A 25,899-nucleotide genomic window follows, 5' to 3' on the forward strand; every position below is an offset into this window, starting at 1 on the left:
GAAGTTAATGTGATGAATTATTTATGTAATCAGGTGGAGTGATGGGACTGAAAAGGTGGGAAATGTCGAGATACATAGAAAATTTGGTGAAATGGTTAGACAAAGTGAAAAGATCATTTAGTGTGTTTTGAAATGGTTTGGTTATGTAGAGAAAATGAAGGACGATACGGTGCGAGGAAAAAAGACTACTGCATCGATTATATATATAGCCAGTAGATTCTATATATGTATACATATACATATATATATATATATATATATATATATATATATATATATATATATATATATATATATATATATATATATATTATATATATATATATATATATATATATATATATATAGAGAGAGAGAGAGAGAGAGAGAGAGAGAGAGAGAGAGAGAGAGAGCCTACTGCTTCAAAAGATCACTGCAGTTAAAACTCTAAAAGTAACATATCAATATTATAATCTATTTCCATTTTGAAAATTGCTAAAATAACTCTTCAAATTAACTATATACAAAAATAACTTCCACAAAACAAGTAAGATATTACTCATTTCTTGTTAAGCTTTTGTCATTTATTAGGTCCCAATAAATGTTCCTAATTCCATTTTTCTAATGAAATTCAAAATCAGAACATAAATACCTAAAAAAAAAAAAAACATTTTCACATATTACAAGATTTTTTTTTAATCGGATAGGCCTAAGCGCATGTGAGGACAGGCCCCAAAGGCATCGAGCCTCCCGCCGCGTCAGGCCACCCTCAGGGAGAGGCTGAAAGGGACACACGGACACAATAGCCCTGATAACCAGCCACGCCCCCCGCCGCGCCGTGGGCGGAGCTTCATTGACACTGAATGATAAATGCCCGCCCACCCACGCCCACACAACCTATAATAGGAACATTACGATTACGAGAAGATTTCCAGAAATTTGGTAGGAATTTGATACGGTCGGTTTATAAGGAAAACGGGGCATGTGATCAAGTTAATGTATTCCTTGAATACATTTACGGGAATATGCAGTTACACATACGTATCATACATGAGAACATATTACATTCATACATATACTGTTATTATATAATTACTTCAATTTTACATGTACGAATGTAATATGTTTTCATATATGAGATAAGAATATACAAATATAATATATATATATGTATATATTACGTATATATTATATATAAACGTGTTATTTCTCTAAACACTAAACAAACAATTACAACTAATTGCATACTTCGAGTACCTGAGAAGTGCAATGTACACCAACCTTTATAAATGGTTCTAATGAAGTACCCACGACCTTTGACCCTACTGGCAAGGAGACGCTTAGTTCCAGTCGTTGTCCTCGGCATTGAGAAAATAAACTGAAAAAAAAAAACTGTCCTGTGAAAGTATTCGCTTTTTTTCATGTGAACATGAATGAATATTATTCCCTGTCCTTAAGTTTATTGTCCTCCCGAGTCAAAGTGGAATTAATACGTTTATTTTCCTATTAACTAAAACGTTCATTGTCCTTTCAATTTAAGGTTCATTTTTCTTTCAAGTGAACTTGCAATGGAAAAGTTCTCTGTCCTCTCAAGTCAAAAAAAAAAAAAAAAGCAAAACATTTGGTTTTATCTAAACTGAACTTATATATAAGCAAAACGTTTATTGTCTTCTACTGCAGTTAACACTGAACCTCATTCCACTGTTAAAGTGAAAGCTATTATTGTACTCTTGAGTGAACGTACAGGGAAAGCTATCATTGTATTCTTATGTGAAAGTATAGGGAAAGCTATCATTGTATTCTTAAGTGAACGTATAGGGAAAAATATCATTGTATATTTAAGTGAACGCAGAGGTAAAATTAGGTCTTTAAAAGTGAACTTTCATTATCCTTCTAAGTGAATACCCACTCTCTTTACAAGAGAACGTTCATTATCATCTGAAAAAAAACTTCATTGTAACGAGACCTAAAGGCGAAAAGAAGGCTGAATAAGTTTAGACAGAAATTAAATCCTTACAGTTTATAATCTGACTTTTTTTTTTTTAAGACATCACCAACTGCAAAAGAAGACATAAAACACACCTGTCTGTCTCCCCATGACTCACTTCGTCAGACAAGCTCCGATCGGCTCCCACCTCCCACGTATCGTGGAGCAACCGGAGGACGCCCACAGGGAGCCGAAACCCATTGAGAACAGGTTTGCCAGCAGACGCTACGAGCCAGCAAGCAAGCAAGCAAGCAGCCGTTAGCGAGCAATCACGAAGGCGCTATGGAAGAACCTGTTATGATAATTCGCATGATTTTTCTACCTTCATAATTAATGGGGTGGTGATAGTTGTGCTTGCGATTTAAGCGGTAATTAATATCGTTTCGTCACGTCTCACGCTTGCTTTAGCAATGCACGATTGCAATTCGTTATTGGAAGGTACGCGCGCGTGTGTGTACACAAGGGAATGAATTAATGGGTGTAACTGAGCATATGATGTTTATATGAGTCTTGATATATTCATGCCACGTGAATTGCTTTTTAAAGATCTTCATTCAGTTTCGAAAGGGTAACCGAGATCTAGGAAGCAATACAATTGAATGAGTGAGTGGGTGGGACTGAATGAATGAGTTATTAATGATTATGATTATTATTATTATTATTATTATTATTATTATTATTATTATTATTATTATTCAGAAGACGAACCCTATTCATATGGGCCAAGCTTACAGAGGCCATTATTATTATTATTATTATTATTATTATTATTATTATTATTATTATTATTATTATTATTATTATTATTATTATTCAGAAGACGAACCTTATTCATATGGACCAAGCTTACAGGGGCCATTATTATTATTATTATTATTATTATTATTATTATTATAAACCCTATTCATATAGAACAAACCCAAAGGGGCCATTGACTTCAAGCTTCCAAAGAATATGATGTTCATTTGAATGAAATAAAAGAAAGTAATATGGAATACAGAAAGAAGAGATCAGTTATTAGAAAAGAAAAAATAAATCAACAAACTAATAAATAAGCAAACAGATAAAAATGTACGTAAATGATTAAAACACAGGGGAAATTGTTTTAAGGTAATGACGCGTTGAATCTTAGCTTGAACTTCTGAGGTTCCAAATATCCATCCTCAGCGAGACTGGTCCACAGTCCAACGGTGTGTGGTATGAATGAATGAATAAATGAATGAATAAATGAGTGAATGAATGAAATTATTCAACCCGAAAGCACACAACCAGAGACACAAAGGGAAAAAACTGCTTTACGAAAGCGTGAACAGATGACGATCGTTCCGCCTGAATAAATTACAAAAGAGTCGAGACAAAGATTTACGGAACTCTGCCACGAGGGCTTATTCTTTTCCACTCTTTCCCGGCCCAAGCCCGGATAAGAGGGGTGGGTTTGGCCAAGGCGAAAAGTTGATTTGATACTTTTGATACTTGCACATTCTGGAGCAAGTACAAGAGTATTATTATTATTATTATTATTATTATTATTATTATTATTATTATTATTATTATTATTATTAAAAACTAAAATGATCGTGAGTCATAACATAAAAAAACACAAAAATAATGAATTTTAGATAAAATAATAACAAGAAATAACAATATAAACATGTTAATACACAATTGTGACATTCAAAGATATACACTTGTATATTACAAATCCCAAACTATGTTTATATATGTACAGCTAACTTCTAAAGAATAAAACAAACAAACCAATACATAAATAAATAACCAGAGGAATGAGAACATAAATGTACACTCCAGCAAACTGACTCTTGAGACTTCAGAAGTCCAAGGTAACAGAAGCTATGACACAACCTAAGTTTGAGAACAATAGTTAAATGGGTATCTGAAAAATCCCAGATGCAACAAACAACATCACAGATACTCGAGTTAATTATGCAAGACATAATTTGAAAGGAGAGGATGATTTTCATCTTCAAATGTCTAAAGAGAGTAAGATTCACATTATACCATCACGTCACCAACACATCACGTCACATCACCGTCCCATCACGTCACGTCACATCACCGTCCCATCAGCCGTGCCCTGTATAACCTCAGCGACTCACACAGAAACTTGCATAAGCACCGTAACGTCACGTCACGTCACGTCAAAATATTCTTTCCAAGAAAACGTGTCGTGATGTGACGGTGGATGCCGTGTGCTTGACGGTGACGTGACGTGATGGCGTGAACAAGTTCATAAGATAAATGTAAGAAATTCTCACGTACTTTGACGTGACGTGATGTGTCGGTGACGTGATGTTATAATGTGAATCAGCCTTTAGTCAAACAATACTGATCGCCCAGCTTGGATGAATTAAATGGAGATGAGCATAAGACGTGCAAGAAATTGTACGATCGAACAGAAATGAAATAAAATAAAAAAAAAATATATATTAATCGTCACATATGCTCTTTGTAATGTAATGTCTGGAGAGCAAAGTAAGTGTCTAACTAATTTGCATTCGTGTTGTTTCCTTCGAAAACCATATATAACGAATATAACCTACTTTATAAGTAATCAGAAATAGTTTTCTAAGGTATCTACCGAACAAACATGAACTCAATGATATTTCCAACATCAACTTAATAAATAATAAATAATCGCCTAATATTTTATCATCCGGTAATTCCTTCTATAAAAGATATGTTCCAACACAACTCTAGTACAACTATTCTCGGGCTGCTTTCTACCAAGCGCGCACGCAATCCGCGCATGCACACACAAACACACATTCACACACACACATCCGTGATTTTTCCACTACAAACTTCATAAATAACATATAATAATCGCCTAAAGTAATTTTACTATACAGTAATTCCCTCTATAAAAAAACATTGTTCCAACACAGCTGTAGTACAAATATTCCCCTGCTGTTTCCACCAACACATAAACACAAACACAACACACACACACACACTTATCAAAGGCCAAATGATGTCAGGCCGATTCCACCTCCCCACACAATTAGCTCTGGCTTTCTGCTCGAGTAAGTACGCTGCATGTATGCAAGGCAGCAACAGAGAAGGGGGAAAAAAATGATGAGCAAATCTTTATTCCAAACTCGCCCCCAAGACTCTCACCCTTTCATTATGCTCCCCCAACATCAGATTAGAAGACGGAGGGAGGAGGAAATGGGGAGGGGGGGAGAGAGAGGAGGGGAGGTTATGTGGATGGGTGAGGAAGGCATTCTAAATTTGGGAGATACCGTGTGAATGTTTTGGTAGGGGGAACATAAAGGTGTGGGCGGAAATAAAGTAAGAATGTTATTGAATTGGGGTACATGGAAAGTGGAAGACTTGTGGAGGTACAGAAGTCAAGGGAGACCAGATTGAGGAAGGGGGGGAGGGGGTTACTTAAGGAGAAATGAAAGGGAGATGAAGGAAAGGGAAATGAAGAAATGAATAGTTACCGTATCGCTGCCTGAGAAATGCTGAAATGAGCCTAGTTTTTGGTTTTGAAAGAAAACATCTGTTGTATATCCAAACATTTCCCAAGGAGTTATAATTAATACTTGTATCAATGTACTAAAGCAAATATCACCTTATAATTCTCAACAGTTTCAAGAACATTTAGATAATCATTCAAGAATTATAATATATAGTTAAATAATCATTAAAAAGTTACAATATATAGGTATGTCTTTAAGATATTAAAGTTCAACATCACTTATCATTATCAATATTATTTCTTTCCAAAACTGGAAGTTCGCGTTTCAAACATGACGTTTGACATTTTTGCAATTTATTCAGTAATTAAAGGCAACGAATTCAACATGAGTCATAGTATAAAAAATTTAAAATTCCTGAAAGGTGCTACATCAACTTTATTTTGGTAAATTACGAAATCTTATCCAAGCCAGATTGATAATTTCTTAAAATAATAATCCAAATTGCGAATATTACTATGCTCTATACCAATAAGATATTTTCCTATGTTCAGTCTTTATAAGAAATATTTGCATGTTCAACCCCGATGGTATGCATCGTAGGTTCAGTTCCAATGTCAAATCTTCCCTTCTTCAATTCTAATACTTTTTTATTCCACAGGTAATTTTTTTTTCATCTCCAGTGCTCAATTCTAAAATAAAAATTACCTACGTTCAGTTCTAATAAGCAAAAATATCTTATTTCATGAAAATAAAAATTACCCATGTTCAGTTCTAATAAGGAAAAATATCTTATTTTAGTCCCCACAGTAAAAATCCACAGTCTCAATCCTAATCATTGATCTTCCCATACTCTGTCCCCATAGGACAGCTCATCATAAATCTTCATAAGAAATCTTCCCTTGTTTAATCGTGACAAGAAGTTTCTGCTCATTCCTTACAGCTAAACTTCCTTTGCTTCATTTTTAACTTAAGTCTTTCCATGCTCGGTCAGAGCAGGATAACCATCCTATATTAAATCCTAATATATGTTTTGAAACTTAATTTTCACACAAACACTTTCCATTCTCAGTTCCCAAAGTTTATCTTCCCATGTTTAATCTTAACAGCAAGTTTCCTAAAAGCTAATTCTGCATAAGAAATCCTCCCCATGCCCAGAAGGAATCTTTCCAAGGATGTCTTCCCATGTTTAATATTAACAGCAACTTTCCTCAAGCTCATTCTGCATAAGAAATCTTCCCATGCCCAATTCTTAAAAGGAAAACTACACTAGAAATCTTCCCAAACTGGACCCAAACGGACACACTTCCCAATGAATCTATGTTCAATCTGTAAGAAATTCTTCCCAATCTCAGTAATATTCACACACCCAGCACTAAAAACAGTCATCGCCTTCTGCACTTAAGAAATCTTCCCATTCTGAACCCAAACAGACACACTTCACAATGAATTTATGTTCAATCTACTGGTGAGAAATTCTTCCCAATCTCAGTAACATTCTAATAATCAGCACTAAAAGCAGCCATCGCCTTCAGGATGATCCCAGGGAAATCTTCCCGTGCCCAATTCTCGAAAGATAACTGCACATAAGAAATCTTCCCATACTAAACCCAAACAAGCACACTTCCCAATGAATCTAGAATTCTGAACCCAAACAGGCACACTTCCCAATGAATCTATGCTCGATCTACTGGCGAAAAATTCTTCCCAATCTCAATAATACCACTAAAAACAGTCATCGCCTTCAGGATGGTTCTAGGGATGCTGCATCTCTGATCCCGAGCGTTGGGGCGGTAATAAATTCGTCAGGTCGAAGGCAAAGTTGGCTCGGCGCATTTGCATACGAGACTTCACGATGCAGGCCATGAAGTCAGAGGCATCAATGCATGAAATTGCGAAGAGCGATCTCATTCTCTTTTTGCATTGCTTTATGACTTTTTTCTCGGGAACAACATCTCTCTCTCTCTCTCTCTCTCTCTCTCTCTCTCTCTCTCTCTCTCTCTCTCTCTCTCTCTCTCTCTCGTCTTGTACATTTTCGAACAATATTCTTCTCCATTTTTGTTAGCATCGGAGCCATTCTTCACTGTATCTGGGAACCCTTACGATTTCCTCTTTTATTTTGCTTTCTTTCCTTTTATTTTTACTACAACTTTTGACTGGGTTTTTCTTTCATTTGCTTTTCAACAAATACCCGGCGCGTGTCGTCTGGAATTTTTCCTTTTCTTTTGTTTTATCAGTGCTGATTTTTTTTTTCGTTTTGTTTGAGGTTTTATTTTTTCTTTTGATCTGGAGAATAAGTCCCCTGCAGTTCTCTTTCCTTTCTTTGCTGCCAATTACTTTCATCAATAGTTTCTCTTACTTCCTGCCAACATCATATCAAAATATTAAAAGATTTCTTGCTAGAGTACCCAAGCATTTTTACTACATTTTACTACATACATTCATAAACATTTTTATAGGGTTTTATATATATATATATATAAAATATATATTACACACACACACACACACACACACACACACACACATATATATATATATATATATATATATATATATATATATATATATATATATATATATATATATATAAACAAACATCTGCTGTCGCTGGTCCCAGATGATGAATAACAGAATATAAAAAACCTGAATATTTTTAATATTCAAAGAGATACATCCCAGCAACGTTTAACCTTCATTTATGAAAGTCAAGGGTCACCCATGAGAGAGAGAGAGAGAGAGAGAGAGAGAGAGAGAGAGAGAGAGAGAGAGAGAGAGAGAGAGAGAGACTCTATGCATTGCACAAAAATATGAAGGTGAAATTTTCTACCTTAGCCAGCATCGATTTCAAATCTCTACATCTTAAAAAATAATTTCATATTGCTAATTGTTCTTGCGTAGATAGATCCCATATGGTTTTTATTCATCTTGATACTTCAACGAAATTGTAATACCGATAATTATAAAAGATATTGGAACATTAATTAAGATAAATAAACGGAAAACAGTTTTATTTAAATGTACATTGTTACTTCAATGTAATAACGAAGCAAAACTATAATCACAACACACACAACAAAACCAATTAAAATACAAGCACGTAAAAAATTCGCCTAAGTTTCTTTGGCGCAGTCGAGTTTTCAGTACAGCGTACAATTAATGCCACCCAAAATAGATCTATCTTCCGGTGGTCTCGGTATAATGCTGTATGAGCAGGGCCCATGAGACTTTCAGCCATGACCCGGTGGTGGCATGGCCTGTAACGTTGACAGACGCAAGATTACGGCTAAATTTAACCTTAAACAAAATAAAAACTACTGAGGCTAGAGGGTTGCAATTTGGTATGTTTGATGAATGGAGGGTGGATGGTCAACATACCAATTTGCAGCCCTCTAGCCTCAGTAGTTTTTAAGATCTGAGACCGGACAGAAAAAAGTGCAGACGGACAAACAAAGCCGTCACAATAGTTTTCTTTTAAAGAAAACTAAAAATACAAAATTAAACTGATATTCTCACAAAGCCAGCTAATGAGCATTTGGGTTTGCCCAGCTCAAAGTTCCACCCTCCTAACTCGCCCACACCCAATTATCAAATAATATTAAGCTAATGAACCCGACATGCATTTTACACCGCCTTAAGCCTTCAAGCAACTTGGCCACGAAGCCTCCGTTCTCGCAAGCAACAGAAATAGCTCCCCGTCAGAGGCAAGTCCAAAATATATCATAATTCCTTTTAGTTTCTAAAATTATGACTCTCGTCTATTTTACGAACATCGTTTATTTTACGAAGAGAAATACAGAAATTACAAAATACTGGTGTAGTAATTATGTAAATACGCAAAAGATGAGAGTAAAGTCTTTTTTTAGGTCAAATGGTGAACAGGGAAGTATCTGAAAATGTAATGTCATGCATTATAATTTCGTCAGCATGTACAAAGGTAAAGTTCATACAAGTAAGGGGACGGTAATTATATTTATCGCTAAATATGTTCAGATACTTCAGTGTTCACATTCGATGCTCTACTGGAGTGCCTGAATAGATTTAGTGATGAATATAAGTAGTTTCACGTCACTTGTATGCCTTCGTATATGTTGAATAAATTATAACACTAACATTACAGATATGAGAAGTCGCATATGGAAAAACATATGTATAATATTACAAATATGGATTCTCGACTTGAAGGCCGTAAGTAGTGCACAAATGTGCAATGTACGTGTAATAATGTAACCTTTTTAGTGGAATTTAATGGTTTAACCTGGTAACTATTTCAGTTCCATTGAAAAGCAAGTAAAAAATGCGTCGAAGTTTCTTCGGCGCAATCGAGTTTTCTGTACAGCCGCCACAGCGTATAATCAAGGCCACCGGAAATAGATCTATCTTTCGGTGGTCTCGGTATAATGCTGTATGAGCCGCGACCCATGAAACTTGAACCACGGCTCGGTGGTGGCCTATCCTCTATTGCTGAAAAGCACAATTATGGCTAACTTTAATCTTAAATAAAATCAAACCTACTGAGGGTAGAGGGCTGCAATTTGGTAGGTTTGATGATTGGAGGGTGGATGTTCACCATACCAATTTGCAGCCCTCCAGCCTCAGTAGTTTTTAAGATCTGAGGGCGGACAGAAAAAGTGCGAACAGAAAAAAGTGCGGGAGGACAGACAAATTCGGCACAATAGTTTTCTTCTACAGAAAACTAAAAATTATACAATGTACAAACTTAAAAAAACAAAAAGAAAATCTTTCTCTTGTATTTGATGTATATTTTGTATTTTAAACTTTTAAATTAGAAAGGTTTTATTAATAAGGTTGTACACAGCATAAATTAAGTTACAATGGAAAGGTTAAGGCTTTGGCGATATACGCACGGTGAAAGGTAAGATTTGTTGCATTATATAAATAATATATTCGTACGCTATATAATGAGCACTACAATGGTTGTATGATAGGAAATAATATTTACTCTGTGTTACAAACGGAACCTCAACGCAAAGGCTTAATGTATAACATTTCCAATCAAACACAAAACGGATTATTTATAAACTAACAAAAAAACCTTTCATCGTACATATGTATATAATATATAAAGTATATCGTGCATACCCCTATTAACATACCTTTATAATAGCTAAATTAATACAACTTTCCTACCTGGAAATACTTTAAATACAGTATAATTTCAAAAAAATATATCCTTCCTGTCGTAACACAAATTACATAACGTATAACCCGTGAAATCTAACCTTTCCTTTGAAGCATAGAGACATCGAGAGCCACTTGAACACGCCACGGGAGTCGGGGGCTTTGTCGGGGCCGCAGACGGTACGGAGGGCGGAGGGTGGGCGGAGTTGGTTATTAGGGTGTCAGTACACGAAGGGGAGAATTGTGTTATCGTTCTTCCTCCCTTTATCGTCTGCTTCATCTGCAGCCTCATTTGTAAAACGGTGGAAGATGGAAAGCTCACCATAACGAGATGCGACGTTCATGTGTTACACAGAGAGAGAGAGAGAGAGAGAGAGAGAGAGAGAGAGAGAGAGAGAGAGAGAGAGAGAGAGAGAGAGATGTTTATTACAGACTTTTTGAAGCTGAACTTGTACGGTAGGGAGATATCAGATATTACACTAGAAAGAGTTTACGGTTCAGAAAATAAATTTTGTATGGGACAAATTCGTTGCGAGATTTTTAAACAATGATTTCTACTAAAAGAAATGTTGTTTATTATTGTTTTCTTAAAAGAAAAGTGTACTTGTACGGTCTTTTATGTTACAAATGAATTTTTGTAAGGAACGCGTTCGTTACGAGACATTTTATCGATGATTTTTTAAGTAAGAAGTCTCTCTTCTTGTTTTCTTCAAAGAGCAGTGTAACTAAAACCCAATCTTCTTCCTACAGGCTTTAGGCGAATTAGCAACCATAGTTATGAATGGTTCCATCCAGCACTATGCAATATAGCAAGTTGCACCCACATCATTAGTTGTAACACTCGATTGAACCATTCTTACACTCTTATATAATTAAGGTTCGCAGGAATTAGATGGATTTCATTTACTTTCTCTTAAAATACGGTTTTCATATAATTTTTTTTTTTTTTTTTTTTTTGCACGAACATTTCGGTGAGCGCAAAAACTTCAACTCGTTAATAGATTATCCACTGACAAAGTGTTAACGAGAAATACTCACTGGCAACTGCCATTAAGGTGAGTTTCCATGATTTAATACGACAACACACGAGACACGCCTGACTGGAGAGAGAGAGAGAGAGAGAGAGAGAGAGAGAGAGAGAGAGAGAGAGAGAGAGAGAGAGAAACAGGCTTCTGCAAACAGTTCAGCAGAGGTAACGACTATTTTAAAATCACTAACGTCCCGGATACACGCTGATTTCAATAGACTTCTTACTCCTTCCTATTGCACTCGGGCCACATTGCTACCCATTGCCGCTCGCAACAGAACCCTAGGCGTCATTGTTTTGTGACATATTCATGTGGCACTTTAGTATTCATACGTGACCCATCCAAAAGCTGACCAAATTCAATGTTAATATACTTCTTGCGGTTTATAGTGATTCAGATGACGCAATGCATATCACATTATGAAATTTGGTTGCAGTAAGACTCGTAATTCACTTTATTCAACAGGCTCAAAACTGGGTAAACTTTTGAAAGGATTTCTAGCAACAGAATAGTATTTTTTCGCAAGCCTTACAAAAAAAAGGCGAAATGTGTGTATTGTATACGTTATATATATATATATAATATATAAATATATATATATATATATATATATATATATATATATATATATATATATATATATATATATATATATATATATATATATGTATATATATATATATATATATATATATATATATATATATATATATATATACACAGTATATATATATACACATATACTATATATATATATTTATATATATGTATGTATACACACACACATATATATACACACACACAAACATACAGTACATACCAAAATGATACTTTACTTATGAGGTGGAAGTAACGGAATAATAATTACAAAGAATTGGTGTTCTTATATAAGATCTCACCGTCACAGTACAAGAAACTATCTGGGAGTAATAATACCACTCTGTTGATTTTCTAACATGTTTAAAAAATACACAAAAACTTAAAAAATACACAAAAATCATACATAGAAATAACATTTCCGACCTACTTTCTAAGACCTAGTTTCTGAGCATTTACAACAAAGAAAGAAAAACAACAGTGTAAACTACCGTAATCTGACGCGAGCAAAACAACATTTAAAATAAAAATAGATAATTTCACATCCACATAAAAGAAATTACTATAAAATACAAAACGCCACGCCTTGGCGCTCTCCATATCAGGCAAAAATTATGATACATAATACACGAAAAATAATTTTTTCCGCATCATAAAATTAACACCAAACAAGACCAATCGATCACCAAAAGAACAGTCACAGAAAGAATGAAGACAATTCAATCGACACTTAATAACACATTAAAACCAAAATGACTAAATAAATAGGATCCAAAATGATTTATGACTAGCACCCCAAAAGCTCTCTCGGTTCCCACGGACACACCCCACAGGGGAATGTGATCTGGGTGCTAGTAAGGATGTAATATATCAGGGAGATTTATGTTTGTGTGTGTATGCACGAGCGCGCGCGCGCACGTAAATAAGTGCTAATGATTTATGTCACTGGGCCACCTACTTTATTTCTGTGTGGGCGTGTGTTTTTCACAAACACAAACACACACATAAATATATATATATATATATATATAATATATAATTATATTATATATATAAACATATACATATACTGTATATGTATATACATATATGTATATATATATATATATATATATATATATATATATATATATATATTCATAAATATCCATTAATGTATATTTTCAAGATAGACTGTATTTTGTAAAATACACACATATACTGTATATATATATACTGTATATATGATGTGTGTGCGTGTGTACATATATCACACATAAATATTTGTGAACACGTTTCCACGAAGACAAACACCGTTAAATTCGCAGGGCACTACAAAAACAAGCACCGCCCAAGCACCCAAGCACTGAAAACCTCAAATCCTATTTCCGAACCAGCTCCGGCAATTTGCCCAAACGTCCGATGACAAAAGCGTCTCACCGGGAATCCATTGTGCGCGACAACTCAATATTCGGAGAGGAAGAAAAGCCTCTAAATTGACGCCACGAAGAGAAAAGAAAAACCTCGCCATTACAGGGACTTTTAAAATGCGTGTGACCGCTAGAGTCGTTGATGCGTAGAAAACGGGAAGCTTTTAGAAAACGGAAGATGGTACGCGTGATGTTCGTCGTTGATACAATAGGCTGTATCGCTACTTGAGAAGCGCTTATTATCTTTGCCCAGATTTTTCTGGCTTGTGTCACACTGTTTCCATTTCTGTATGGATTTATTTGTCTTTAATATAATTTTATCTTAATGACATCTTTACTGTTTTCTCTTGCAATTTCATACAGGCTTTCAATTCTATTATTATTTTTTCAACTGTTTTTCTCTCTGGAACTTCTCCATATCAATAATAATAATAATAATAATAATTAATAATAATAATAATAATAATAATAATAATAATCTTGAAGATTTTATTTCATTATTCCACAAGTATAACCGAGTATCAAACTAGATAGAAAACGAGTCTCGTTCTCACAACTGTAAAATACTGTTGTAAACATGTTTTATAGAAGTAGAGTAAGCAAAAGTCTAAGTTATAAGGTACACAATAATAAGGTACACAAATACACATAAGCAACAAATACCATTTCGTAACCAATAAAAATAACAATTATCTGCTTTGTTGATTCATAAAATAAATTAATTAATGAATGTTAGAGAACGTTAAGTTTCCTTTAAAAAAATAAAAGTATTAAAAGTAACTGAGTGAAAGAAAACCAATTTAATAAATTATTAAACAAAACTTACAATTTCATAAATTAATAAAACAAGGTTAAGCAGCAGTTTCACAGCCGCAAGATAAATTACACAAAGTAATAACATTCGCTTAATAGTCCAACGGTAGAAATTTGACTTAAACCTCCCTCATAATTCAGTGTTGAAAAAGTACAATAAATCATTACACTCCACTACCAGGAGAATGTCATTCATCATGAATAATGACCAGGAGGAAGGAAACCGTTATCATTTAGAAATTGCTACATAGAATGGAATTTACGCAACTGGAGATTGGAATAACGATATCGAATGTTAAAATATTGGAAATACGAGAGAAGGAAATAATGTGAAATAATTGTAAATATTACATGATGAAGGAAACTAAAACTATGAAATGAAAGCGATGAAGGAAAATTAAAACTTTAAAAAGCAAAGCTATACATAAAAATGCATTTATTATATATATATATATATATATATATATATATATATATATATATATATATGTATGTATATATATATATATATATATATATATATATATATATATATATATATATATATATATATATATATATATATATATGGATATATGTATATATATATATGCATATATATATATATATATATATATATTTACATATCACGAATATCTCTGCATACATATAAAACAGATATTCGAGTAAATAACCAACTTGAATAAAAAACGTAAACAATAAACAAATACCTATAAAAATTCTAAAAACAACCACCTAAATAAAACCAAAATCACATCCTTCAAATACATAAAAAAATTAAACGAAAAAACAAGAAAAAATAAATCACCCTCTTCCCGGAGACAAGAATGTGTACAATTACGCCCGGCCCAAATGGAGAGAAGAACGACCCTTACATAAGTAGACCCACACATAGGGGTCCAAAGTGACGGCGTGTACGCTTAAGCCTAAGTATGTTTCATTACGTTGATGGGGAGACCGATAGCCACTTTAGGTGAGAGAGAGAGACAGAGAGAGAGAGACAAAGAGAGGGGGGGGGCGAGTAACCCGTTACCTGTATCTGATTTGACTCAGGTGTTCATGAAAGATTGAATAACAAGAACAACTTTTATAAAATGTGGGAGAGAGAGAGAGAGAGAGAGAGAGAGAGAGAGAGAGAGAGAGAGAGAGAGAGAGAGAGAGGGGGAGTAACCCGTTACCTGTATCTGATTTGACTCAGGTGTTCATGAAAGATTGAATAACATGAGCAACTTTTATAAAATGCGTGGAGAGAGAGAGAGAGAGAGAGAGAGAGAGAGAGAGAGAGAGAGAGAGAGAGAGAGAGAGAGAGAGAGAGAGGAGTAACCCGTTACCTGTATATGATTTGACTCTGTTCATGAAAGATTGAATAACATGGACAACTTTTATAAAATGTGTGGAGAGAGAGAGAGAGAGAGAGAGAGAGAGAGAGAGAGAGAGAGAGAGAGAGAGAGAGAGAGAGTAACCCGTTACCTGTATCTGATTTGACTCAGGTGTTCGTGGCTGAAAAAATGAGCAACTTTAAAAATATGTGGAGCAACTTTTAGAAAATAGAGAGGAGAGAGAGAGAGAGAGAGAGAGAGAGAGAGGAGTAACCTGTTACCTGTATCTGATCTGACTCAGGTGTACATGGAAGATTGAAAAAAATTAGCAACTCTTAAAAGAGAGAGAGAGAGAGAGAGAGAGAGAGAGAGAGAGAGAGAGAGAGAGAGAGAGAGAGAGAGAGATGCTGGTCCTTCAAGGGAGGGACTGGATGGGGTAGGGAGTGGGTATGGAAGGGGGAACAGAAGTGGTGGCAAGAAGAAGGGTGTTATTCCCCCAAAAAAGGACGTGAGGCCTGGCTGGAAGGGACAGGAGAAAGTTCGAGCGATTGAAAGTAATGAGGAAGATTTAAGAATAAAAGGGGGGAGGGGAAGAGGAGTTTTTAATATAGGAAAGGAACTCATACATTAGATAAATGAGGAATGAGGAGTTGAAGAGGAACACATAAGAAGAAAATCGTTATCAAAGAAACGGAAATAAACAGGACCAAAGGATTATGAAAGAAATGAATGATGGGAGTGAAGAACCAGAGTATCGCAAAAAGAAAAAATATATAAATAAAGAAAGGCTACTAATAAAGATAATGAAATGGAATAAGAGAAATATCCGGAAAGTAAAAAAAAAAAAACGCAAATTACATTGGAAAAATTAGTAAACAAATAAATGAATGTAAAATTAATTTGGAAATATATATTAAATGAAAACAAATCTCGTCCCTGGCTGTATCCAGTTTTCAGTCTTTTACTTTGCCTCCATTCCAGCTTCCTGCATTCCATCTTGCTGTCCAACCTCTCTAACTATAAATTCTCAGTGTAACTGCTGGTTTTCCTCTCAGTTTCACCTTTTGATCCATGTACTTCATCTCATTTATTTCTGGATCTAGTTATTTTGCTGTCTAACCAATCTACGTCCTTCTTTCCACAGGCTTATGTGCTGAATGGGTGAAAATGGCCAGTGCTTGGCTTTTTAGTCTAAATTTCACAACTCATTCATTTATTCACAATCACTCAAAAATGCAAATTTCTCCAATGAGGAACTAGCTACCAACATGACATAATGTGTTCAAATGGTGTCTTCAAACGTAAATATTCAACCTCCACACTCACTCAATCAACAGCAGAACTTAAAAAAACCACTATTTCACTAATAATTCTCTTGAAAATCCAAATGGTTCCACAATAAAGAGATGGCTCCTACATCTCTGTCTCATTCTCTGAAAAATCCAAATGGTTCCATAATACAGAGATGGCTCCTACATCTCTGTCTCATTCTCTGAAAAATCCAACTGGTTCCACAATCAAGAGACGTCTCTTACATCTCTGTACTCATTCCCTGGAAAATCCAAAATGGTTCCGCAACTCACTAAATATCCACCGAGACATTTTCTCTCCTCTTCATTTGAAACACATCACTTCCCCGGAACGTATTTCTCCTCCTTTTAATTAACCTTCATTGTGGGTTATCTCTTCAACCAGCCTCCCAATCAAGGCGTTATTCTCAAGTCTTAAATAACGAGACAGGACGTAACTCGCGAGGTACAGTTCGCTTTGGCAAAAAGGGTGACTCTCTTAGCCAGTTCACGCAGCGTTCGTGTAATGATGACAGGGATGGGACGTTTGGGGATTTGCTACAGAGAGAGAGAGAGAGAGAGAGAGAGAGAGAGAGAGAGAGAGAGAGAGAGAGAGAGAGAGAGAGAGAGATGTAATGTTGAAGATGCATTAGCTGAATGTATATCTAGGTAAAAATCCGAATATCTCATCAGGTTCGCCCTTATCCGTACAATACCACATACAGATTTTTCATATACTGTATTCTACATATTTTAGCGTTGGTTTACCATTAGTTAAAACTGACTTTTAAAATTTTTTTTTACAAAGGACATGGATACCGATACATGCATCTGATGAATTTACAAGTTTTATACATGCATCTGATAAATTTACATGTTTTTATTCAATTTCCCATCATTGTTCAAACTGACAAAACATTTATGTTTGTTGCAGTGTCTCTGATGAACTAAAATACTTATATATATCAATTTTTCATTGTCATTCATTCAGCCACAGAATGTTAAAAGTAACTTTTAACTAAATAATAATAATAATAATAATAATAATAATAATAATAATAATAATAATAATAATAATAATAACATACCGCTAATCAATGAGAAACAAGGCTTTCGTATTCTCTGTTAAATTTGCAAAATTGTATTTAATTTTTTTTTTTTAACCATCCGCCCAGGTAAAACTCTCCAGTCAGACACCTGCCATAAACACGGTTGTCCCAGTGCGCATCATTTGAATGTATTCAATTACTGAATGTATTCAATTATACACAATCATTCACAGGTAAAAAAAACTTTTAATGAGAGACCCACCACCAAAAATGACCGTCGCAACGTGTCCACCTGATGAATTCAAATACTCTTATTCAATTCCCTCCATCCATTAAACCAACCGGAGAATAGCTAACACGCCCCTTCAATCAATGAGCATTCTGTGCATAAAAAAAGGAACCTCGATCGCTCCGTAACTCACGGAGATGTTACTTAAGGTGTGTGGTGTTACTCTTGGCCATTCAATAACCATCGGGACATTTCCTTTCCTCTGATCTTCATTTGCAACACAAAACTGGCCATGGTCATATTTTTCTCCTCTCCTTTTAATCTACCTTCATTGTGGGTTATCTCTTACTCCTCCTCCCTCCCTCCCTCCCTCCATCCTTCCCTATCTCCCTTCCACCCTCCTTCCATCCCTCCCTCCCTCTGTCCATCCTCCATCCTTATTTCCATCCTTCCCTCCCTCCCTCCATCTTTCCGTATCTCCCTTCCACCCTCCTTCCATCCCTTCCATCTCTCCCTCCCTCTATCCATCCCTCCATCCTTATCTCCATCCTTCTCTCCCTCCCTCCATCCTTCCCTATCTCCCTTCCACCCTTCTTCCAAACCTCCCTCCCTCCTTCCTTCCCTCCCTCCCTATCTCCCTCCATCCCTCCCTCCCTCCATCGTTCCCTCCCTACCTCCCTTCCACCCTTCTTCCAAAACTCCCTCCCTCCCACCTTCCTTCCCTTCCTCGCTCCATCCTCCTCCCCTCAACCTCCCCCCTCCCTCCTCCATCCATCCTCCACCCTCCTTCCCACCCATCCATCCTTCCCTTTCTTCCCCTCCTCCATCCTCCCTCCTTCCCTCCTCCCTCCCTCCTTCCTTAGCTCCCTCCATCCTCCTTCTTCCCCTCCCTCCCTCCCTCCTTCCTTACCTCCTCCATCCTCCTTCTTCCCCTTCCTCCCTCCCTCCATTCTTCCCTCCCTCTATCCCCTCCCTCCCTCCATCCTCCTTCTTCCTTCTTTCCCTCCCTCCCAAATCGAGCCCGGTGTTATTCTCGGGTCTTAAATAACGAGACAGCGGCGCACAACTCACGAAGGGTCACAATGCGCATTGCATAAGGGCGCCTTGATCACCTCGACGAGCGTTAGCGTAACGGGTGACAGGGCAGTAATATTTGGGGTTAGGTGCGAGAAGAAGAGGAAGAAGAAGAGAAAGAAGAAGAGGAAGAAGAATGGGATTAATTGGAAGAAGAAGAAGCAGAAGAAGAAGAGGAAGAAGAAGACGAGGAAAAAGAACGGGATTAATCAGAAGAAGAAGAAGAAGAAGAAGAAGAAGAAGAATGGATTAGCTGGAAGAAGAAGAAGAAAAAGAATGGAAGAAGACACATGGAAGGAGAGAGAGAGAGAGAGAGAGAGAGAGAGAGAGAGAGAGAGAGAGAGAGAGAGAGAGAGATTAAAATATTCGCAGATCGCCATACGATGGTGAAGGAAGTCAGACATTGCGAGGAGTTAGTGACCCAAGAATAGAAAAAACAAAAATAAAATTATAGTTAAAAAAAAAAAAGGATAAGATAGGCTACGAATAGTGAGAGAAGCAAAAGATTTATGAAAAACAAACAGAGAAAGTAGGTAAGGACATTTTGGAATGAGGGTTAAACATTGCACTTACAAAACAAAATGATAGAAAGATTAGTCTTAATCTCTGCAAAGGTTATCATGAAGATAAATGATGAGGTTGCATAATACGACGAGAGGGGAGTAGTGATATTCAAAAGGATAAAACAGGAGTAAGGATGATAGAATGCAGAAACCTAAAAGAACAGTTGTAAAAATAAATGGATAATAATATAAAGAATACAGGTGCGCGTAGAAACTAGCACAACTAACGAGAAAGATAGTAAAAACAATAAAAAATGCGACTTCGGCTCAGTCGAGTTTTCTGTACATCGTATAATCAAGGCCACCGAAAATAGGTCTATCTTTCGGTGGTCTCGGTATAATGCTGTATGACCCGTGGTCTCGGTATAATGCTGTATGACCCGCGACCCATGAAAATTTAACCGCAGACCGGTGGTGGCCTGGCCTATATCGCTGCCAGACACACGATTATTGCTAAATTTAACCTTAAATAAAATAAAAACCACTGAGGCTAGAGGGCTGCAATTTGGTACGTTTGATGATTGGATGGTGGATGATCAACATACCAATTTGCAGCCCTCTAGCCTCAGTAGTTTTCAAGATCTGAGGGCGGACAGAAAAAGTGCGGAAGGACAGACAAAGCCGGCACAATAGTTTTCTGTTCAGAAAACTAAAAATAAAAATAAATATGAGTAAATGTACAAGCAGCGCACGTAATGTAGGAAAGAGACGTGTGGGTGGATAACGAAAATTAATTGTTCTTTTATCCTGTCAGGAGGATAAGGGTACAGCTGTCAAGAGTACAAAGAGAAAAAAAAGAAATAAAAAAATATGAACACTTGCGACTGAATTCACACAAACAGGAATATTTACAACCAAAGCACTTTGTCAGACAAGTTATTTCCGGTTAGTGGTTAGGAGACGCAGCTGGCTAAAAATTTAACCAACTTCGAGGGAGGAATAAATTAGAGAAAAGGGTGAAAAAGGGATGATGTAGGGACGGGAGATAGGAAAAAAAATATTAAATACGAGATTTAAAAAAAAATACACGAAAATAACAGAGAAGAAGATATATTACTGGTTGATAACCTAACACTGAATAGATTCTTTCGTTTGACTATGGACCTTTTGAAAAACAACCTAATGCCCGTATCTAGCCCAGACCCAAAAAATTCCAGAAAGGCTGGAAATGGAGCGTGCTTTAACCCCTGCAGAAGGCTGGATGAATATGGGAAAACGAAAGAAGGAACAGGGTTCCAAGCTTGGCAGCTGTAGGAGTCGCAGAATTGTAGAAAAAAGTCAAAATATACTAATTAATAAGAAACCAAATGACCTGGAAAATTAGGAATTATCTTAATTAAAGAATCTTTAAAACGACTGCAAAAATCTATAAACCCTAAGATAATCTGGGGGGTTTTAATCAACAGCAAGCAAATGACTTAAAAAAAAACAAAATAATCGATAAAAAAATAAGTTACAAAACGACAAAGCCCCCCGCAAGAAATAGGTCTACGGGACACCCATGAACAAGGGAACGAGGAAGACATGGAGGTCAGCTGTCAACCGAATATGGAAAGCTTCACTCCCGGCCAATAAGATCCTTTTCTTTGACTCTAAGCCCTTCCCCCACCCACCCCTCCCTCCCTCAACCCCCACCCATCAGACTTTCCATTCCACGCCTTCCTTTCCAGACTCCAACCTCGGCTCCAGCGAGGCTTTTCCAGGGAGCCTGTTCGGTTCTGAGACTATCAATTGGACACCCTTCTTCAGTCCTCTTTTTACACGCCGTGACAGTTGTCTGCCTACACGAGATGGCAACCGTGCCATGCCCAAGGTGCCCGGGTCCACCTGACTGAGTTATGGCGACGTTACCCAAGTTACTTATATAATGGGCTTGAGAGAGAGAGAGAGAGAGAGAGAGAGAGAGAGAGAGAGAGAGAGAGTTGAACAAATTTGTGTTTGCCTTTTTCGATTAGGAAATATAACTTGAATGCCCTCTTTATTTAACAGGAAACACGCCCATTCATCAGTCCTTTTGGAGTATTTGAGCAGTAATCTATTTTCATAACGTGTTTTTAGTTTTTATATATAAGATAAAAAAACATTCTCCTCCATTCTTCTTTCGTTCCAACTTCAGTTTTGTACGATCTATAATCTCCACTTTTTACTGAGATTACTTATTTTCAAGTACAGGACATTCTGAGACTATATTACCCTTGTTTGTATGTACAAGGGTATTCCAGTGATTTTGTATCAACATAAAATTTTACTCGTCCCATTGACCTTCGACCTCTGACACACCCTGTAATGTCAGTTTCTTTCTAACAAGCAGTGTATCTGCTTTACCGACTGCCTAGGGACTCACTTTTAAGGAACTACCTGCCTGATGCAATTGGTGATAAGATTCGTAGCCAGACTGAAGCTTTATCTACAAGACAGGTGATCTCTGTCTAATGCTTTAGCGTTAGGAGAGTTGCGTCCCGTCTCTCTCTTACATTAGGGACGCTCTGTTTCTGAAACTCTCTCTCTCTCTCTCTCTCTCTCTCTCTCTCTCTCTCTCTCTCTCTCTCTCTCTCTCTCTCCCTACACGTATGTTAGTGTTAAGAAGGTTGTTTTCCTTCTATTTCTTATATTAATGACGCTCTATTCTTGAAACTCTCTCTCTCTCTCTCTCTCTCTCTCTCTCTCTCTCTCTCTCTCTCTCTCCCCGTATGTCTGTTAAAATAGCTGCGTCCTATCTATTTCTTACATTTAGGACGCTCTCTCTCTCTCTCTCCACGTATGTCAGTGTTAAGATAGCTGTGTTCCGCCTACTTCTATCAAAGTCTCTCTCTCTCTCTCTCTCTCTCTCTCTCAGAACCAGTACTCACCAATATGCGTCTTACCCCTGAGGTTGAGAATCCATAACCTACTCTCGTATTATCCAAACCTTAATGGCACCCAACACATGATTTATGTGTTATTCCCTAGGGTCGAGCGGTCACTTCCTATGGCACTAATCCTCAGGGATTCCTTCGTACTTTATACCACTGTCTTAATTACTCTATTGGCTCTTGGCTTCCTCCGTTAATTATGACCTGTTGCCGCTGGCACCAGGCTGCTAGGATTGGTTAGGAGTAGGAGGAATGGTCGGGATTTTGCATAGCAGAGCACTGGTCTTAAACTCCTTTTTAAGAGGGACGATTGTATAAACTCAAATGGTAGAGTTATTCCTTTGCAGCCCTTGGCAATTGATTATTATGAACTGGGAATAAAATCTGAAAGCCCCTGAATTCAAGACTTAGTCAACCACTTCTCATGTAAGGCTAATCATGTTATTCATGGAATTTAAACTTATTCTTTATAAAAGCAAGAACAACAAATCTGCAACATTGGCCTCATTATATAACATCATTTAAAACCTCCTCACATCCAGTCTACTGATAAATGAACAATAGTATACTTGACAAACTGGTAGTCTTCTCTCTCTCTCTCTCTCTCTCTCTCTCTCTCTCTCTCTCTCTCTCTCTCTCTCTCAACTAATTTTTTAGACACCATTACACCCAATTCTGCGAATACTTAATGCAATCAATGATAATTCTATAAACTATAATTCTTTTACGGGCTGCACATTATGTATGTTACACACTGTTTTTAATGTATGTATGTATGTCTGCTTACTCCCATGACAAAGAAAAAAATGTTAAGAACAGACTGCCAATATGATTCCTTTGTTGAATAAGTTTAAAATGATCAATTCGGTCATACATATTTACATACTGACGACCAATAAAGAAGAAAAACACTATACGGGTGATGTAATGGAGTCCACAGCTGATGGCACCTGCATGTGCCCAAATATTTTATCATATGATGACTCATATAACAGTCATAATATTTGACATATTTGATAAGCTATGTTCGACATGAGATTGGGTTTCAGTTTTGTTCTATTCTCAAATGTATACTTGGCATGGGTCGATGACATATTTTAGGGATAAATTTCAGTGATAAATTAACATGGATGAGAAAAAATTCACAGCGGAAAAAACAAAGTTTAAGTGAATAAACATTAAAAAAAACGGAGCCTTCGACCTCCACTAAGGTCCTATTCAGCTGAAGAGGACTTTGAAGAAGGTCGAAAGTCCTGTTTTTATATTCACTCACTTAAACTTTGTGTTTCTACTGTGGATTTTTTCTCAACCATGTTAATTTATCTCTGAAATTTATCCCTAAAATATGTCATTCAGCCATGCCAAATATACAATTTAAAATAGAACAAAACTAGAAACCAATCTCGTAACGAACACAGCTTATAAAATATGTCAAACATTATGACGAAAACTGTTTTTTCATTGCTGGATATATCAACAATTCGATGTACCAAACTCGCAGTGATAGAATTTTAAAAAATTACTTATCGAAAGGATAGATTCATTGTCAGAAGGTTGTAAATCAAAGCATGATAATGATAAAGGGTACAGTATGCAATGTCGCGCGAGCAAGATTGATCACTCCTGTACCGCACATTGTAACTAAAAGGGACTTCGTTGATCGGAGTTATTTGAGCAACGAGCTGCAAAGCTTACTATGCACACGATGCACAATTTATTACTTAAAGAACGTCGCGCATGTCAACTCCTCTTGCCAAAATGAATAATGTATTTATAAAGCTGAGAAGACAGTAACATACTGGCCATACGGCATTCCAGAGATCCTTTACTTCTCGCACCGCCGTCGGACTGTGGAACATTCTCCCTGAGGAGGATCATTCTCCCTGAGGAGGATCATTCTCCCTGAGGAGGATCATTCTCCCTGAGGAGGATCATTCTCCCTGAGGAGGAACATTCTCCCTGAGGAGGATCATTCTCCCTGAGGAGGATCATTCTCCCTGAGGAGGAACATTCTCCCTGAGGAGGAGGATCATTCTCCCTGAGGAGGATCATTCTCCCTGAGGAGGATCATTCTCCCTGAGGAGGAACATTCTCCCTGAGGAGGATCATTCTCCCTGAGGAGGATCATTCTCCCTGAGGAGGAACATTCTCCCTGAAGAGGATGTTGTGCAAATGAAACTCAAAAGTTCAAGCGAAGATGCAATGCATTACTACCCTAATTACTGTTCTCCTTCCATTTTAATGCATGTTTATCTATTGACTCATTTATCAATTTATTTTTCTTTTAATAAGCGACATCTCTTCTTTCTGTATTTTCCTTTACCTCCTCTTGCTTCTTCCTAACGGACTTACCTTAATACCTCCTTGCATTTTAATACATTTTTATCTATTTATATTAATTTATTTATTTATTTTTTTTTGTTTTTTAATAAGCGAGATCTCTCCTTTCTGTATTTTCATTTGCATCCTCTATCTTGATAGAGCACCATATTCTTTAGAAGCTTGATTTTCAAGTCAATGGCCCCTTTAGTGGGCTTGTTTAACACGAATAGGTTTCATTTTCTGAATAATAATAAGAGGAAATGAGTCATTAATTAGACAATTCTTGGATAACTGACCATTTCAGACAGACGCCGTTACTAGCTGAGCTCCCGTGACATTACTAGAATTAGATAATAGGCTAAAGGGCAAGCACTGGGACCTATGAGGTCATTCAGCGCTGAAAGGAAAATTGAGAGAAACAGTTTGACGGATGTAACAGGAGGAAAACCTCGCAGATTGCACTATGAAACAACAGTCATGCAAGGATGAAAGTAAGATGGAAGAAAGAGAATATGAACGGAGGTACAGTAAAAGGATTGAATGGGGGTTGCAGCTGGGGGCCGAAGGGACGCTGCAAAGAACCTTGAGTAATGCCTACAGTGCACCGCGTGAGGTGCACTGATGGCGCTACCCCACCTCCGGGGATGACATTACTAAAACTTGCCACAGATAAATGATAACAGTTACAAGCAGCAATGGGTTACAATGAGGCTTGCAAGCATCAGTCATCAGAGCCAGTGTCACTGACACTTAAGAATGAACACATGAGACTTTGGTTAACTGTAGCTTCCTCTGAATGTTATA

General features: G+C 36.7%; 1 long non-coding RNA gene across 1 annotated transcript in view; it reads right to left on the reverse strand.

Annotated features, from left to right (window-relative positions):
• Positions 1 to 1,149: 1,149 nt before the first annotated feature.
• LOC136830727 (uncharacterized) overlaps positions 1,150 to 25,899 on the reverse strand; it is a 281,759-nt gene continuing 257,009 nt past the window's right edge. The window contains exon 4 of the long non-coding RNA XR_010850727.1: positions 1,150 to 1,357. This is a non-coding gene — a long non-coding RNA (uncharacterized lncRNA). The remainder of the gene's footprint in view (positions 1,358 to 25,899) is intronic.

This window comes from Macrobrachium rosenbergii, chromosome 47 (assembly GCF_040412425.1).
Source record: "Macrobrachium rosenbergii isolate ZJJX-2024 chromosome 47, ASM4041242v1, whole genome shotgun sequence".
NCBI lineage: Eukaryota > Metazoa > Arthropoda > Malacostraca > Decapoda > Palaemonidae > Macrobrachium > Macrobrachium rosenbergii.